The sequence below is a fragment of the Macaca fascicularis genome, chromosome 1 (assembly GCF_037993035.2).
Source record: "Macaca fascicularis isolate 582-1 chromosome 1, T2T-MFA8v1.1".
In the NCBI taxonomy this organism is placed as follows: Eukaryota; Metazoa; Chordata; class Mammalia; order Primates; family Cercopithecidae; genus Macaca; species Macaca fascicularis.
The window spans coordinates 214,702,496-214,718,851 of record NC_088375.1 but is presented as its reverse complement, the minus strand read 5'-3'; the positions used below and the strand labels follow the sequence as shown (position 1 = coordinate 214,718,851).

The following is a 16,356-nucleotide window of genomic DNA, read 5'->3' as shown; positions in this document are numbered from 1 at the left end:
AGGTGCCCACTCCAGGGGATTCTGATCCAACAGGTGAGATGCAAGACCTTGAAATCACAGAATTAAGTGGAACCCCCCCCCTCCACTCCCACAGGAGATTCTGCAGCAGCCCTTCTAGCCCGTGCCAGGGTTGGAGACCACTGCCCAGGTGCCCATCCAGGTTTCAGCACCAGGGACAGGGCACACAAGTCATCTCTCAAAAGTATTAGGCTCGGTCACTCTGCTTATGTGGGGAGCTGTTTTTTAAAAAATACCTTAGCTCTCTTTTTTTTTTTTTTTTTTTTTTTTTTTTTTTTGGTGGGTGGGAAACTGAAGATATCTCGCCTCCTCCCTCTCTCTGATTGGGAGAAAAGCATGTGCTTTGGGGTGAGCACTGCAGCCCAGGTCCTGAAAGGCATGAAAAGTCAACCAGGGAGGGAGCAGATGAGGAGGGACCGTCCCCCAGCAGCAACAACACAAAGACCTCCTGCCTTTATTTGATAATGAGGAAGAGGAGGGAGATGGAAAGGTCTAGGCTTGGAAATCCAGTGTAATAATATTGAATCTCACCCTAACTGGTTGTGTGGCCTTGGGCAAGCCTTTTCTCCTCTCGGGGCCTGCCCACACACTTCCTGGGCCCTGTGGCTGGGGAGGGTAAAGCTGGCATTTGACCCTACATCTTCCTGATGACTCAGATAATGCTTTCTCGCTCTACCTCACTCAACATGGTCTCCAGTGAATAATCCCAAATCAGCAGTTCTCAAACTGTGATCCACTCAAAAAGTGAGAGTGTCCTCAGAGACAGATTTTGTGCATAAAAGAAGAGATTGGGAGTACTATAGTAAAAAAGAGTTTGAGGATTACTAAGGTAAACAGAGTCATACAGGTCTTTTTGCTGTAGGACTTCCCAACCCTCTAATGTGCTATCATGTTATTTCCAAGATGGCAGCCAAGAAGTATTCAGCGTTTTTCAAACTTCCTTTCATGCAATACTTCTAGGAATCACTAACACTTATAGAGCACTTATTAAGTGCCAGGCACTGTCCTAAGATCTTTCCATTTTAAGGCATTTAATCTTCACAACAACTTATAAAGCATGTGGTATTATTATTATTATTACCATTTGCAGAGAGGGAAACTGAGGTACAGAAGGACTTAAGCCCTTGCCCGATGTCACATAACTATCGTGCTGCAGAGCAAGGATTTAAACCCAGGCAGATGGGCTTGAGTCTGTGCTTTTAACTGTATCACGGAACCACCTCTCCCAACTTAAAGGCCTGGAGTATATTAAGTCACACTTTGGGAAATGCTATTGTACAGGCATGTCTACTTAATTTTGGAAATTTTCAACAATAGATTTTTAAAACCTTTTCTTTGATTTTGGCTGATGTTTAGATACCCTGAGCAAATGGTGGCAGGCCCAGATGATGGCAGGGAGGCGGGGGGGCCAGTGTGGTTTGTTTTATTTGCTTGTTTATTTATACTTGAGATTGGCTTTTCTCTACGTGAGGCAAAGAAGCTAGATTTCTTTTCATTGATATGCAGTAATTTACATATTTCTGGGGTACATGTGATATTTTGATTCATGCATACAATATGCAGTGATCAGATCAGGCTGACTGGGATGCATTTCTAATGCCCTGGTTGGGGACAGGAAAAAGGAGGGAAGAGGGCATAGCTGCAGGAAGGAGAGAAGAAGAGAGGAAGTAAAAGAGAAGACAAGAGGGACAGAGAAGGAAGAATCATGGCAAGAGAGGAAGAAGAAAAGGCCCAGAGGATGAAGAAAGGTGAGAGACTGGGCTAGGGAGAAGGGAAGTAGAGAAAGAGAGAAAAGACAAGAGAACAGGAAAAGGGCTGAGGAAAGAGGCAAATGAAGACTATCCCAGCCTCAGCTTCAGTACTCTGGGGCCTTCTCTCCTGTCCCCTGTTCTCTGCTCTCCCAGCCAAGAGCAGCTGCAAGGAGAGGAGGTGAGGTGTCCCCTGTCAGGGCAGAGGCTCTGCAGGCTCCTGGGGGGACAGGTTTGGGGGTTGGTCCTGCCTGCGAGCCCAGGACTGTGTCTTGAGAGTCCTTCCCATTGCCTGCATCCCATTCTGGCCCAGCCTCCTCTCCAGTCACTTTTCTGTGCTGTTTCCCCAGAACAAATCAGCACCTGTCACCAGCCACCAGGAGCCTCTGCTCTCTTGTTCTCCCCCTGGAACTTCAAAAAGGCTTGACACGGTTTCTCTGCAGTGGTTCCTCCCCTCTTAGGTGGCTCAGTCTGCTCCGGGACTCAGCCGTGCTTCTCATCTTCCAGTCTTAAAAAAAAAAAGTGAAACATGGATCCTGCTTCTCTTTGCACAGGGAACATCAGCACCAAATTGGAGCACTGTTGGTGACAGTCCATGCTCTGGGCTCAGCCCTGAGGCTTCCTTGAGGGCATCAGGGTGATGTCACTGCACTGGCATGAGCTTAGTGGACTCCAGCCACATTCCAGTCAGCACCCCCATCCCAGCCTCAGGACCCTCATAGTCCAAGCCCTCACTCCCAGCACCTCTAGCAGGAAATTTGGAGCCAGTGTTGCCATGGCAACCATGATACCAGCAATTGTTCTTCATTATGCTTGGGGATAGAATTATATGATCTGGAATCAAAAAAAAATGCAAGGCAGCTAACACAGTGGAGGGAGCCATGGAGTCAGGGAGCCTCCATCTGCTCTCAGCAAAGTTACTCTCAGGCAGATTAAACAACTTACCTGTCCTTACTGGGACTCAGTCACTGCACCTGTCAAATGGTACACCTGTGTGCATATGAGGAGGGTTGAATAAGATTATCCCCAAGTTCTCTGAATCCGCAGCTGCCTCCAGGAACCCAGTAGGTGAATGTATGAAGGGCCCCTCAACACACACCCACAGTGCTTATAAGAGGGTAAAGAAACAGTCAGAAGGTCAAAAAGGTATCATCAAAAGTTCTGATGTTAGTCTAACTTAGGCCAGTTAGTCCAAAGGAAGGCAGCCTCCCTCAATGAGCTGGTCTCTCTTAGAAAAAAAAGCACCTTTCTTGGGGATGACTGCCAGGATTCCTTGGTCCTCTTCCAATCCACCCACTCCCCAAAGCAACCCTGCCTTTAACCCAATCATTCCCCTTCCAGAAATCTGGAACATAGAAAAAGCCTGAAACATAGAAAAAGCCTGAACACAAAGAAACACATAGCAGTCTTGTTTATAACAGTGAAACTTTGGAGTCCATCCAAACGTCCAGGTATAGGGGAATGGCTAAGGAAATTAGGGCGCATATTCCCAACCCCAATACTATGACAGCCAGTAAAAATTATACTTGCCAAAAGTTGTATTCTCCTAGGACAATGCTTCTGCTCTAATGTTAAGTAGGAATAACAAGAAGCCACATGGTGCCTGCTGTGGTTTTTTTTTAAGGGCATAGAGAAAACAATGCTGGGTTTGGGGTAAAGTCCATTTTCTTTTTTGAACTCTACTTCTCTACATTTCTACAGCTAGCGTGTATTATTATATTCTAGAAAAATTAGTAAGTCGTTTCTAAAGGGTAACTGGACAAGAAGGCAACAGGGCTTGGCTGTTCTTGGTTCAGATTGGGACTCTGACATTCTACAGCCATGGGCTTAAGGATTTCCGACCTCTCCAAGCTGTGGTTTCCTCACATGGAGATGACAATGACACCTATGCCAGAAGGCTGCTGTGAGGATGGAATGAAACAAGGTCCCAGGAGCCCTGAGTACATGGTGGAGATCTGGCACATAGTAGGTGCACAGATAAAGTAGCTATTGGCTGGGCTCTCAGTGGCTGTCATCGCAGACTGGAGCTGGGTGGGCTCTGGCAGCCTTTCTGAATCTTGGCCTCTGCCTCTCGGCCTGCAGAGTGTTGACTCCCCCGTGCTCCCTCAGCCCTGTCTCCAGTCCCATCTGGAAAGGCTACCCACTCCCCTACCAGCCCAAGTCCATCCCCAGATACCAGCCTTCCTGGATCATGCTCAAGGAATTGCCCACGAGGTTGTTCCAGAACGCCAAGTGGAACTGGGGCTCCCCTAGCTCCAGCACAGGCTGAACCACCTCCCAGCCCCTTCCAGCATCCTTAGAGTCTGCCCCACCACATTCAAGCCAAGGGTTCTCTGATCCCAATTGCTCAAAAAGAAATTCTCTAGCTCCAGGGGCTGTGCCCTTTTCGAAGCCTGTGCTACATTTCCTGGACCCTCTGGGGAAGACATAGCTGTGACCTTAGGAGAGAAGCAGCCAGGGCTGACTCAGCCTCTGCAGCAGAGCCTGGGGGAGAGGAGCGTCTTTCGATGAATCAGCCCCACCATGCCTGGTGACAGACGTGCTTTACCTCTGATCATTCCACCATTTTGGCACCTAACAAGCAGGGAGAGGCGGAGTGGAGCAGGCAAGAGAACAATGAATATTTTGTGGGAGCTGGAGGCAACTGAGGACCTCTGTGGAGTGACAGGCAGACAGAAGCAGGCAGGACAGGGGGGTAAGTAAGTTGCAGAGCTGGGACTTGAGACATCAGCATGGCGGGAGGGACCCTAGGAGGGCCCACTTCCTTCTCTGCCTTTTCTCTCTCATTTCTTTTCTTTTTACCTTCTGTTTTCTCCCACTCCCTTGCTTTCTTCTCCTTTTCCTTCATTTTGTCTTTTTCCTTCCTCCATGCTTTCTTCATTCCTTTCTCTACTCATTAATTCATTTCTATTTTCGAGTGCTTCTTTCATCTATGTATTCAACTGATATTCCTCCTGCTGAGTCCTGTGCTGGGGACATTGGGACGAAAACGACACAACCCTGGTCCACACACACTGACCATTACAGACCTCACCACTCTAACAGTATGGAGGCTCAGAGAACCCAGGATAGACCAACGCTCTGAGGGTGTCTGGGAAGGCTTCCTGGAGGAGGTGCCTGCCATGTAGAAGGAAGAGACCTTGGCCCAGCAGGCAAGGCAGGGTGAGCATCTAGGCAGAGAACAGCGTGTGCAAAGCATGGCAGAGGAACTGGGCAGGAGTGGCCAGAGGTGAAACTGTGGCCAGATGGCAAGGGGCTGATATGCCAGATGGCAGATATGCCACTTGTTGACTTAATTCTGGACCAAGCACTTTAATAAGTATCTCCCTTTTACAGACAGGGAAACTGAGGCTTGGAGAGTTATGTGACAGGTCCAGCATCACTCAGCCAGTAAGTTGCATAGCTGGGACTTCAATCCAGATCAAGGTGGCTCTAATAGCCATGATCTTGCCCCTTGACCACAATAAACCTCAGCTCAGGGGTTTGAAGAGGTGTAGACCACTGCCGACAGACAGGTGGCCAATGAAGCAGACTTCTGCAGTCTTCGGGCACATGAGGCACTTCTCTGTTACCCACAGAGGCAAGGGGCACCTGTCCTGTGGGTAGGAGGCTTCGCAGCACACTATGCCACTGGGGAAATCTGTGGCATTGTGCTGGGCCTGTCTGGGAAATGAGCCTGAATAATTTGAAGGACAGCACTCTCTCCGGAAATCCCTGTGTGTTGTTCTGACTGGGCACCTCTAGGAGCCAGCTGCTTCAGGTGGTGTGTGAACCACACAGCTGCCACTTGCTCCCAGCCCTGCCCTGGGTCTCTTGAGAATCACAGTTGCAGGCAGTGTGCCCCACGAACGAGCCTAAAGGCATTACCACCACAGGACTGAGGGTGGCAGTGCTGAGCAACTTCACCCACAGCCATCCCCTCCTCATCTCTAAAGCACAAAGATTATCCCCAGCTCCTGGTGGCTGGTGTCTCCTCTTTGCTCGACAAAAGGTGGGGCACCCTGGGGGAGAGGGCTTTGGAGGCAGAGCCTTGAGTCCAGGTCCCAGCTGTTGTGACCTCACCTCTGGGAACCTCAGTTTCCTCTTGTGTAGGACCCTGATGATAACATCTCCCTCAATACCTAACAAAAGCAAATATTTATGACACCTACTTGAAATAACACAAATGAAGCAACAGCTTACCAAGTTGCACTTATTCATTTATTCAGCAAGCAGGTATCAAGTGTCTGTATGTGCCAGGCACTCACATGGGGGTAGGGATGGGACACCACAGAGACCAGAAGGAACAAGGTTCCTGATTTAACAGAGCACCCATGCTGGAAGGGGAATGGAGTGGCAAAGAACATAACTGGGTAATGTAAAGGCAAGTGACTGGGAAGCTATTTGAGGCAGGGTGATGATGGAGGGCTTCTCTGAAGAGGTGGATAGCAAGGAGCCAGTTAGGCAAAGACCACAGGAAGACATTCTGCGGAGGGAACAGCACGTATAAAGGCCCTGAGGCAGGAACAGGCTTGGCGTACTTGAGCCTGGTGAGGTTGAAAGATGGCGGGAGGGTATGGGGAGAGTAGCAGGGACTGAGGTTGGAATGGTGAGTCCAGTCAGCTCAGGACGGGTTCCCAGAAGGCCCAAGAAAGGAGTGTGACACATAGCAGGAGGTTAATATTAGTAGCTGTGGGTATGATCTTCTGGTCCCATGCCCTCATTTTCTAGCTGGAGAAACTGAGGTTGGCCCATCAGACTTATCTTTTTCCTACAGGTGGGCTCCTTTCTGGCCTGTGCAACTGCCAGTCCCTTTGCTAATGACCCAGATGCTGAGGGCCCCTGTGCCGTCACAGCTCAGGTCTTCAGTTCTGAATGAGATAAGTGGAGCCCCAGGCTCCACTAGGCCTGGCACAGCCGCCTTTCCCAGCCACCTCCAGCTCTGCCAGTTTCACCTGCTTTAAAACTGTAAGATGGCTGGGTGTGGTGGCTCACACCTGTCATCTCAACAGTTTAGGAGGCTGAGGCAGGAGGATCGCTTGAGGCCAGGAGTTTGAGACCAGCCTGGGCAACACAGCAGAAGCCTATCTCTACAAAACAATACAAAAATTAGCCAAGTGTTGTTGGTGTTCACCTGTAGTCCCAGCTACCTGGGAGGTGGAGGTGGGAGAATCACTTGAGCCTGGGTGTTCAGAGCTACAATGAGCCATGTTGGCACCACCGCACTCCAGCCTGGGCAACATACTGAGACCCCAACTTAAACAACAACAACAAACTGTAAGATTATGGCTATCAGGGGAATGGCCACCTCTCTCAACACTTGTACCACCTGTAAGCTGTGCTCATGTGTGACCACTCAGGCCCTCTCCAAGAACAGCTGGGACAACTAGGCCCTTTCTTTTTTTTTTTTTTTTTTTTTTTTTTTTTTTTTTTTTTGAGACGGAGTCTTGTTCTGTTGCCCAGGCTGGAGTGCAGTGGCCGGATCTCAGCTCACTGCAAGCTCCGCCTCCCGGGTTCAGGCCATTCTCCGGCCTCAGCCTCCCGAGTAGCTGGGACTACAGGCGCCCGCCGCCTCACCCGGCTAGTTTTTTGTATTTTTTAGTAGAGACGGGGTTTCACCGTTTTAGCCAGGATGGTCTCGATCTCCTGACCTCGTGATCCGCCCGTCTCGGCCTCCCAAAGTGCTAGGATTACAGGCTTGAGCCACCGCGCCTGGCCACTAGGCCCTTTCTGTCAAATGCCTACAATGCTGTTGCTCAGGGCTGTCCCCCGAGAGCCACCCCATCCCCATGTTCAGCAGTCTCTCCCCTCTCTCTCACTGTCTGTTCTCGCCCCTTTCTCTTCTCACTCCTCGTCTCCATTCTCATTCTCTCCTCCATCTCTTCTATTTTACCTTCTTCCCTTGTCTCCACCCCACTCCTCTTCCCCTTCTCTTCTCTAGATTGACTAATTAGTTTGTTGGATGATTGATTGAATAACTGATTTCTCTCTCTCTCGGTTCCCAACAGATTTCTAGGTTGTTTACAGAATGCCTAAAACTCAAGGTCAACTATTGTATTAGTCCGTTTTCACGCTGCTCATAAAGACTACCCAAGACTGGGTGATCTATAAAGAAAAAGAGGTTTAATGGACTCACAGTTCCACGTGACTTGGGAGGCCTCACAATCACTGCGGAAGGCAAAAGGCACGTCTTATGTGGTGGCAGGCAGGAGAGAAATGAGAGACAAGCAAAAGGGGCTTCCCCTTAGAAGACCATCAGCTCTCTTAAGACTTATTCACTACCACGAGAACGGTATACAGGAAATTGCCCCCATAATTCAATTATCTCCCACCAGGTCCCTCCCACAACGTGTGAGAATTATGGGAGCTACAATTCAAGATGAGATTTGAGTGGGGACACAGCCATAGCCACCATATCAACGATGATCCAGTCCAGGTTTTCAGGTGGCCAGGGTCAGCCCGGAGCTAACGACCACAACCCCAGAAGAGGAGAGGGCTGCCAGGAAACCAGCACTGGAAAGCCCACCAAGAGTGTTTCTTTCCACAGTGCTGTAGATAAACATTGAGATGGGGGGCTGTGAGCTCAAGGCGTGTCCCCCAGTAACTGTCTGCAGGGCAGCATCCCACCCCCATGCTGCCCCTTACAAGCAGAACCACCAGCTTCCAGGAGTGTCCAGAGGCGACCAGGAAAATCATCTTGGGAGCTCAGAATCATCTTGGGAGCTTACTGAAAATACAGATCCCCAAGCCCTCCAAGCATTACTAAACTGCATTTTCCAGGGCTGGAGCCCCAGCAATTAGAATTTTAATAGACAGTCGGAACTGGGGAAGCCAGAGCTGGGTGAGGGCTGGAGAGAAGGGAGTTGGCTCCCTCCTTTGTCATTCACTAGATCACTATTGGGCATCTCCTATGTGCCAGGCAGTGTGCTCAGAGCTGGGTATACATGAATGAAGAAAAGAGGCACAGTGCCCACTCCTGTGGAGCTCACTCTGCTGGGATCCTGGCCGGAACCGTAATGCTCCCAGGTTCCACGTAATCCTGCCCTGTCCATTTCCTCTCCTTGCCACCTGCCCTCTTTCCCCATGCCCTAGCCCCTTGGCCCCTAATGCCAGCTGCACCCGCCTCACCTGCTTCCTTGAGTGTCCTGTGCCCTTCCTACTACCAGGCATTTTACACAGCTCTGGGCTTGAAACCCACCCCAACCCCACACCTGCCCCATGTTTACCTCGTTAAACTCACTCATCCACCAGAAGCATTAGGAGTGGAATAGAGAAAGGCTGGATTCTGAAGCCAGAGAGCCTGCGTTCAGACCCTCACCCTGCTACTTATTAGCTGTATATTATCGGAAAATGTACTCAATCTTTCGGTGCCTCGGTTTCCCAATCTGTAAAATAACAAGAGTTCTTGTCCCATAGGGGTAAGGATGAAATTAGTAAATATGTACGAGTGAAGCGCTGGGAACAGCACGTGGCCCTGCGGATGATAGAATATTGAAGAACTGATACAACACAGGTTACAGCCGGCTAACCAAGTTACCAACCAGTGCTGCAGCTGCAGCCCAGCCCACCCAGCGCCATTAGCACTCCTTAAGTATTATCATCGTGATGCCCAAAGCCCACTGGCCAGTCCTGTTCCACATTCTCTCAGCAGCCCTTGCTTCTTTGGGGGTAGAGCTTAAAACTGTGTGTAATTGTTTCCATTCGTGTAACTACTGGAGTCACATCTGTCTTCCCTTCTTCCCCATAAGGGCAGAAACCACATCTACTCTGTCCTCACCCCTGCCACCCCCCTTCCCAGCGCAATGCCTGACACTTCGTGGGAGGCCAAAAACTATTTGTTGAAAGAGCAAATAAATGAAGGAATCAAATGTAACCCTCTTAGAGCCAGGCCATTTCACCTCCTCCTTGAAGTCAACCTCAGCGTGAGTCACATTCACAGAAACATTCGTCTCATACCCAGAGATCATCAAAAGACCAGTGAAGGCTTTTCCGCAGTCTCTTGAGAGAATGCCAGAAGGTGGGGTTGCATTCATCGCTCAGGAAACATCTCAAAATCCTTCCACTCTCGCTCTTGCCTGCTCCAGCCTCTCGGGAAAAGGGCCAGTCTGCTACTCCAAGAGAACACGCAGACTGAAGTGGTGTCCATGCGGTGTTCAGATGAGGCTCTGGAGGCCACGCCGGGGGGTCACTCAGGGAGGAAAGGATTCCCTGGCCAGCCATGGAGAATATGAACCCTTGAAGATGAACAAGAGCTCTGAGCCCACTCGCACAGGCCCACCCAGCTGTCCTAAGGTCCCCTTGGAAGAGACCAAAACAGGAGAAGCAACAGGGGGCCAGAGACCCCCAGGCCCCCCACCACCATATACCACATAAACCAGCTGGTGAGGAAAGAAGGTCCCAATATGGGCACTTCCCCTCTCATTCTTGATAAACTCAGCATCCAAACGGGCCTCACAGAATGACTGCACTGTCAGGGAACTGAAAAAGAAGAGTTTACTCTCTCCGTTCCATAAGTTTCTTCCCTTCTCTGAGCCTCAGTCTTCTCCATCTGTAAAAGGGCTGCTAAACGTCCTTCCAGCGGGAAACCAAGATGGCAGTCTCGGCAAACGTGGCACAGCAAGAACACTTGGCCTAGGGCGTAGGCAGGAGGAGTTAGAGAGACAGCCAAGACAGCCAAGTCTTCCTTTGAGTTGTTCAGAGAGACAAGCAGGCTTTTTTTTTTTTTTTTTTTTGAGATGGAATCTCACTCTGTTGCCCAGGCTGGAGTGTGGTGGCACGATCTTGGCTCACTGCAACCTTCGCCTCCTGGGTTCAAGTGATTCTCCTGCCTCAGTCTCCCGAGTAGCTAGGATTGCAGGTGTGCACCACCACATCTGGCTAATTTTTGTATTTTTAGTAGAGACGAGGTTTCGCTATGTTGGCCAGGCTGGTCTCGAACTCCTGACCTCTGGTGATCCACCCGCCTCGCCCTCCCAAACTGTTGGGATTACAGGCATGAGCCACCATGCCTGGCCAAGAAGGCTCTTACATGACCAAAAAGCTTAGGACAGATTTTATCAAAATGTCCATGTTATAGGAATGCCTCTAGGTCTAGGTCTTAACCAAAAATGATCTTCCCCCCATACCCTCAGGGTAGTTTATCTTATCTCTTGAAGACACACCTGTAGGCTTCATTGTATTAATTATATGTCTGATCTCCTTGAGAAAGCTGTAAAGATCCCTGTAGCCAGGAAATACTCATTTTTGTGTCCCTGGTAATGGGAGGTACCGTATCCTACGTGCCAATGAACACTCATTAAATGTCTGCTGACTTGAGCTAAAAAAAAAAAAAAAACTTGCTGACTGTGTGATATTGAGCAAGTTTCTTAACCTCTCTGAGTTTCAGTTTTCTCATCTGTAAAACAAGAATTTAAAATGTACCTGCCTCTAAGGTCATTTGGAGGATTAGTAAAGTCACACACATAAGGGGCTTAGTTCTACATCTATCATAAAGCTCTCAATAAATGTTAGTAATTAATAGTATTAATTGTAATAGGAATGAATGTGGTGATGGTGAAAATGACAGTTATGATGTGGCAATGTTGATAATGGAGGTAATGATGGTGGCTGTGCAGATGGCAGTGGTAATCATGGCAGTGAAGTTGGTAGTAATGCTGGTGATGGTGGTGGTGATGGTGGTGATGGTAGTGACAATGATGGTGATAGTGGTGGTGGGGGTAGTGACGGTGGTAATGATTGTGGTGATGGTGGTGATGGTGATGGTGGTGGTGATGGTAGTGGTGATGTTGGTGATGGTAGTGGTGGGGGTGGTGATAGTGGTAATGATTGTGGTGATGGTGGTGGTGGTGGAGGTGGGGGTAGTGATGGTGGTAATGATTGTGGTGATGGTGGTTGTAGAGATGATGTTGGTGATGGTGGTGGTGGGGGTAGTGATGGTGGTAATGATTGTGGTGATGGTGGTGCTGGTGGTGGTGGTGATGGTGGTGGTGGGGGTAGTGATGGTGGTAATGATTGTGGTGATGGTGGTGCCGGTGGTGGTGGTGGTGGTGATGGTGGTGGTGGTAGTGGTGGTGGTGGGGTAGTGATGGTGGTAATGATTGTGGTGATGGTGGTAATGGTAGTGGTGATGTTGGTGATGGTGGTGGTGGTAGTGGTGGTGGTGAGGTAGTGATGGTAGTAATGATTGTGGTGATGGTGGTCGTGGAGATGATGGTGGTGATGGTGGTGATGGTGGTAGTAGTGGTGGCGGTAGGGTAGTGATGGTGGTAATGATCGTGGTGATGGTGGTGCTGGTAGTGGTGATGTTGGTGATGGTGGTGGTGGTAGTGGTGGTGGGGGGGGTAGTGATGGTGGTAATGATTGTGGTGATGGTGGTGGTGATGTGGGTGGTGATGGTGGTGGTGGTGGTGGTGGGGGTTGTGATGGTGGTAATGATTGTGGTGATGGTGGTGACGGTAGTGGTGATGGTATGATGGTGGTGGTAGTGGTGGTGGTGGGGGTAGTGATGGTGGTAATGATTGTAGTGATGGTGGTGGTTATAGTGGTGATGATGGTGGTGGTTACAGTCATGATGGTAGTGATGGCGGTGATGATAGTGGTAGTGGTGATGGTGATTATGGCCGTGTGATGGTGGTAATGCTGGCAACGGTGTCAGTGATGAAGACGATGATGTCACGATGATAGCCTTGACTAGGTCAGCTCAGGTTAACCCAGAATCAGGTCCCACACTGGCTCCTTGGGTCCAGCCAATAGCTGGCCAGGCAGGCACTTGGAACACTGACAAGGCCTTCTGGCCTCAGTACTGCTGTTGAGGCGGAAGCAGAAAGCAGACACCCACACTCAATAAGAGGTTGGGATGTTTCATATGGCATGTTCTGCCAACAAAAGGTGAATGTAATAATTTTGAAAGGAATATTTGTGCACTTGAGCTGAGGAACAGCCATTTAATACAGTGCTCGGCAGGGGAGGAGAGGCACGTGGGCAATAATAAATATGTATCCATTACACCCAGGAGGGCGGCGGATGCTCGTGTGGATCAGAGGCTGGATGCTGTTTGTTTGGGAAGGGACCGCCCGCAGAAATAAACCACAAACCTTTATTGGGAACCTACTGTGTGTAGGTCTGCTTCTGTGAAGGGCACGGCTAAGCATGAAACCCAGCTGTAACCTCTGAAAAGCTAAACACAGGGAAGGGAAGACAAAATATATAGAATAAAAACTCTGGCACCTGTCCATTCATTCAATAAATGCACACTAAATACCTAGTCTGTATCAGCCTTGTGGCAGGCACTGGGAATACTGAAATAAAAGAAAGGCTCCATCCTCAAGGAGCTCCCAGCCTGGAGGGGAAGACAAATGAGTAAAAAAATATGCACCTAACAGTGGGCTGCAGGCCACCTGGGTCCATCACCCATTCAGGCCTCACAGTCTGCCAGGTGTCGTCTCACTCATCTCATTACGTTAGTCTCACCATGAGCCTGTAAAGTCGGTGCCATTACAATCCCCACTTTATAGAGCAGCAAACTGAGACCCAGAGAGGTTAAGTAATTTGCCGCAGATCACTGAGCTCCTAAGTGGAAGAGTCAGGATTTGAACCTGGCCTTGGGAGACTCTTAGGCACCCTGCTGGTCCAGGAGAGGGAGGGCTCAACTCTGCCCAGAGAATCATGGGGAGGGTTCACAGAGGAGACCCCTGAGCTGGTCACAGAGGACAAGAAGGGGTGTGCTGGAAGCTGGGATGTGGAGGGTGGGCAGGGCTTGGGCAGAACAAGACATTCTAAGAGGGGCAGCAGCAGAAGCAATGGGGCAGAGGTGAGAAAGCCTTTGGCACTCCCACAGACAGTGAGAAGACCAAAGTGGCTGCAGCGGAAAGGTGAAGGAGGAGTTGAAGCTGCTAAATTAGGAGCGAGAGCCAGGTGCAGACAACTGGACTGAGAGAGCTCAGCTCTGGGCTCCCGCTAGACAGGCAGTGTATAAACCAAGTAGACTCTGCCCTCCAGCTCCCCGGCCCTGAAGAAAGCCAAATCCTTCCTGGGCCCCAGATTAGAACTCCACCTTCAGATAGGACTAGTGTGGTGAAAAGAACATGAGCTTTAGACATAGGCAGGCCGGGGTTAAAATTCCACACACGACCCATACTACCTATGCAATTGGGACAATGTATCTAACCTCTCTGAGCCTCAGTGTTCTCGTCTGTAAAACGGGCTCAATAATACATACCTTACTTTTGTGAGAATTAAACAGTGTAATGCTGGTAAAAGAGAAAAAGTTCACCTAAGGTCTGGCATCCAGTAGATGTTCATTAAAAATAAGTCCCTTTTTCCTTTCTCCTCCTTTCCCTTCTGGTTTTCCCAGTTCCTATACAGCATGCAAATCATAATGCACATTACTCCTGGAACAAGCCTGAGAATCCTTTGTGGGTGCTGTCTTGGAATTCAGAAAATACAACTCCCATATAGGGAGGATGCAGTACACATAGTAAAGGAAGGTGCTCATTGCATTCCCCAATGTTCTGCTTACTCTTAGATTAGAAATAAGTCTAAAACACTAATCTATAGACAGATGAGGCTGGGTGCTTCTGGAAGGTGCAGGATGCAGGGAGCCCCCCTTCCTGTGGCTGGGGGACTTGGGGGGAAAAGGACATAGCACCTCTATCTGCCTCTTCCCTTCTACCCAGCTACCAGTAGGATGCTTGAACGGAAATGCAAACTTAACCATATTCAGTTCCTTTCCTCACCCCCAAACCTGGGTTCTCCCAACCCCACGTTCACCACTTCAGTCAATGGCTCATCTTCTCGTCCAGAAGTCTGTCCAGAAGTCTAGAGGTCATTGTCAACACCTCCTCACACCCCTGTCCTCCATCTCCCACCAAGCCTTGCTTCTGTTACTGCCTGATGATCTCAAGACTTTTTCCCCTCCTCTCCATCTCCACTCTCATGACCCTAACTCAAGCCCTTGCTTTGTGTCACCTGGACAACCACCACAGCCTCCCGACCGGTGTTCTCATTTCCACTCCACCCCTTCTCCACACCTGTTAATGTCACTTCCTCGCTTTGTGGTTCCCACTGCTCTCAGAATAAAGGCACCACTGTCTCAAAGACAACCTTCCTTAATGGGCCAGAAAAGTCCTGAGGAGTCTGCCCTACCTTCCTGCGTATTCTCACGTCACACCCCTCTCCACTCAGTCACACTGCCTTCCTCTCCCTCTGCACATTCATCCTGCTCCTTCCCACCCCAGGGCCTTTGCAAGTGCTGTTCCTTCTAAGTGGAAAGCTCTTCTTGGCCCTGTTTATCTACATAACATCTCAGTGGAAGGATGCTTTCTCTAGGAAGTCATCCATGACCTTCCAGACCAATTCTGGGCTTCCACGTAGCACCACATACGTCTCTGTGTAGCACTTATAAAGACTGATTGTACATTTACTGGTGTGGTCATTTGACTGAAGCCAGTCTCCCCGAAACCCCCAGAGGGCAGAGAACATGGCTAGTTTGGCTCCTTCTAGAACCAAGGGCCTGGTACATTATAAGCACACAATGAACAGAATCAGATGAATGAATAAAGGAGGGAAGGAAGGAATGAAGTGACGCTTCTGTACCCTCCTCCTCCGATCTTCAGTAAAACCTAGACTCACACAAAGGCAGGCAGAGACACTAAAAGTGACCTTCCCAAGTCACACAGCAAGTATAATTGAAGCAGACCCACAGCAATCCAGGTTTCCTTACTGGAATGGCTTTCCCAGACCCGCTGACTTGGGGTCTAAGCTCCGCCGTGGGGAGGGGTGCGGGAAGGAGTGCGTTGGAGGAGCATCAAGGGCCAAAGGAGGGAAGAGTTTTATAGCCCCTGGTCTCTGCGCACCTGGGCTCTAATCCAGGCTGCAAAGCACCCTGGCGAGAAAAATGTGTTTTCTGCATGTTATGCTGGGCCCCACCGACACCATATGCAAATGTATGCAAATTATGTGCAAACACAGTCTCTGGTTTAGATGAGAAAAACCAAAAGCCTGGTACCAGGGGAGCCATCTAAGACTAGACCAAGCTGGCAGGCCCTTCTGGCCCGCAAAGCTCTGGCACAGCCCTGCTGGCTACACAACTAAAATGGGGTGCAGGAGGTGTAAGCAGGTGGGAACAACTCCCCCAGAGAATCCCCCACCTTCTGCCTTCCAGAAACACAGGCCATCAACCCCAGGGGACTTGGCTGCTGTGAACTTTGGGCTATGTTTCCTGAAGTGGGGTTACTCCCCAGGCCGTCCTCAGCACAGCTGTGAAAGGGTCTGCTCTGGGGGCACTCCACAGCCCCCACAGAAATGTCTCCATCAGTAGTGACTCCACATGGCCTCACTCTTTGGTCTGTGTCTGAATTGCCTGGGAGAGAAACTCAAAAACAGATTCCGTGGTCACCTTCAGAGGTGGAACTTGCAGGTTCGGGAGAGCCTTCCCCTTCTTGGCTGACAAACTCCTGTTCCTCCCTCATGGAGATGCAGATCTAACTGCCCTGTGAAGCGCATCCTCAGGCCCCCTCACTCTCCCCAAGTAGCACGGGCCTCCTGCCTTCCTTGGGGATCCCACAGCCCTGGATACCCGCAGTCAGAACACTGGGCCCACCGGGGGCAGGAG

At 49.9% G+C, this 16,356-nt stretch overlaps 1 long non-coding RNA gene across 4 annotated transcripts in view; it reads right to left on the bottom strand.

Annotated features, from left to right (window-relative positions):
- Positions 1–1,426: 1,426 nt before the first annotated feature.
- LOC141408738 (uncharacterized) overlaps positions 1,427–16,356 on the bottom strand; it is a 60,230-nt gene continuing 45,300 nt past the window's right edge. For all 4 annotated transcript variants that reach the window (XR_012425078.1, XR_012425081.1, XR_012425076.1 and 1 more), the window contains exon 4: positions 1,427–2,274. This is a non-coding gene — a long non-coding RNA (uncharacterized lncRNA). The remainder of the gene's footprint in view (positions 2,275–16,356) is intronic.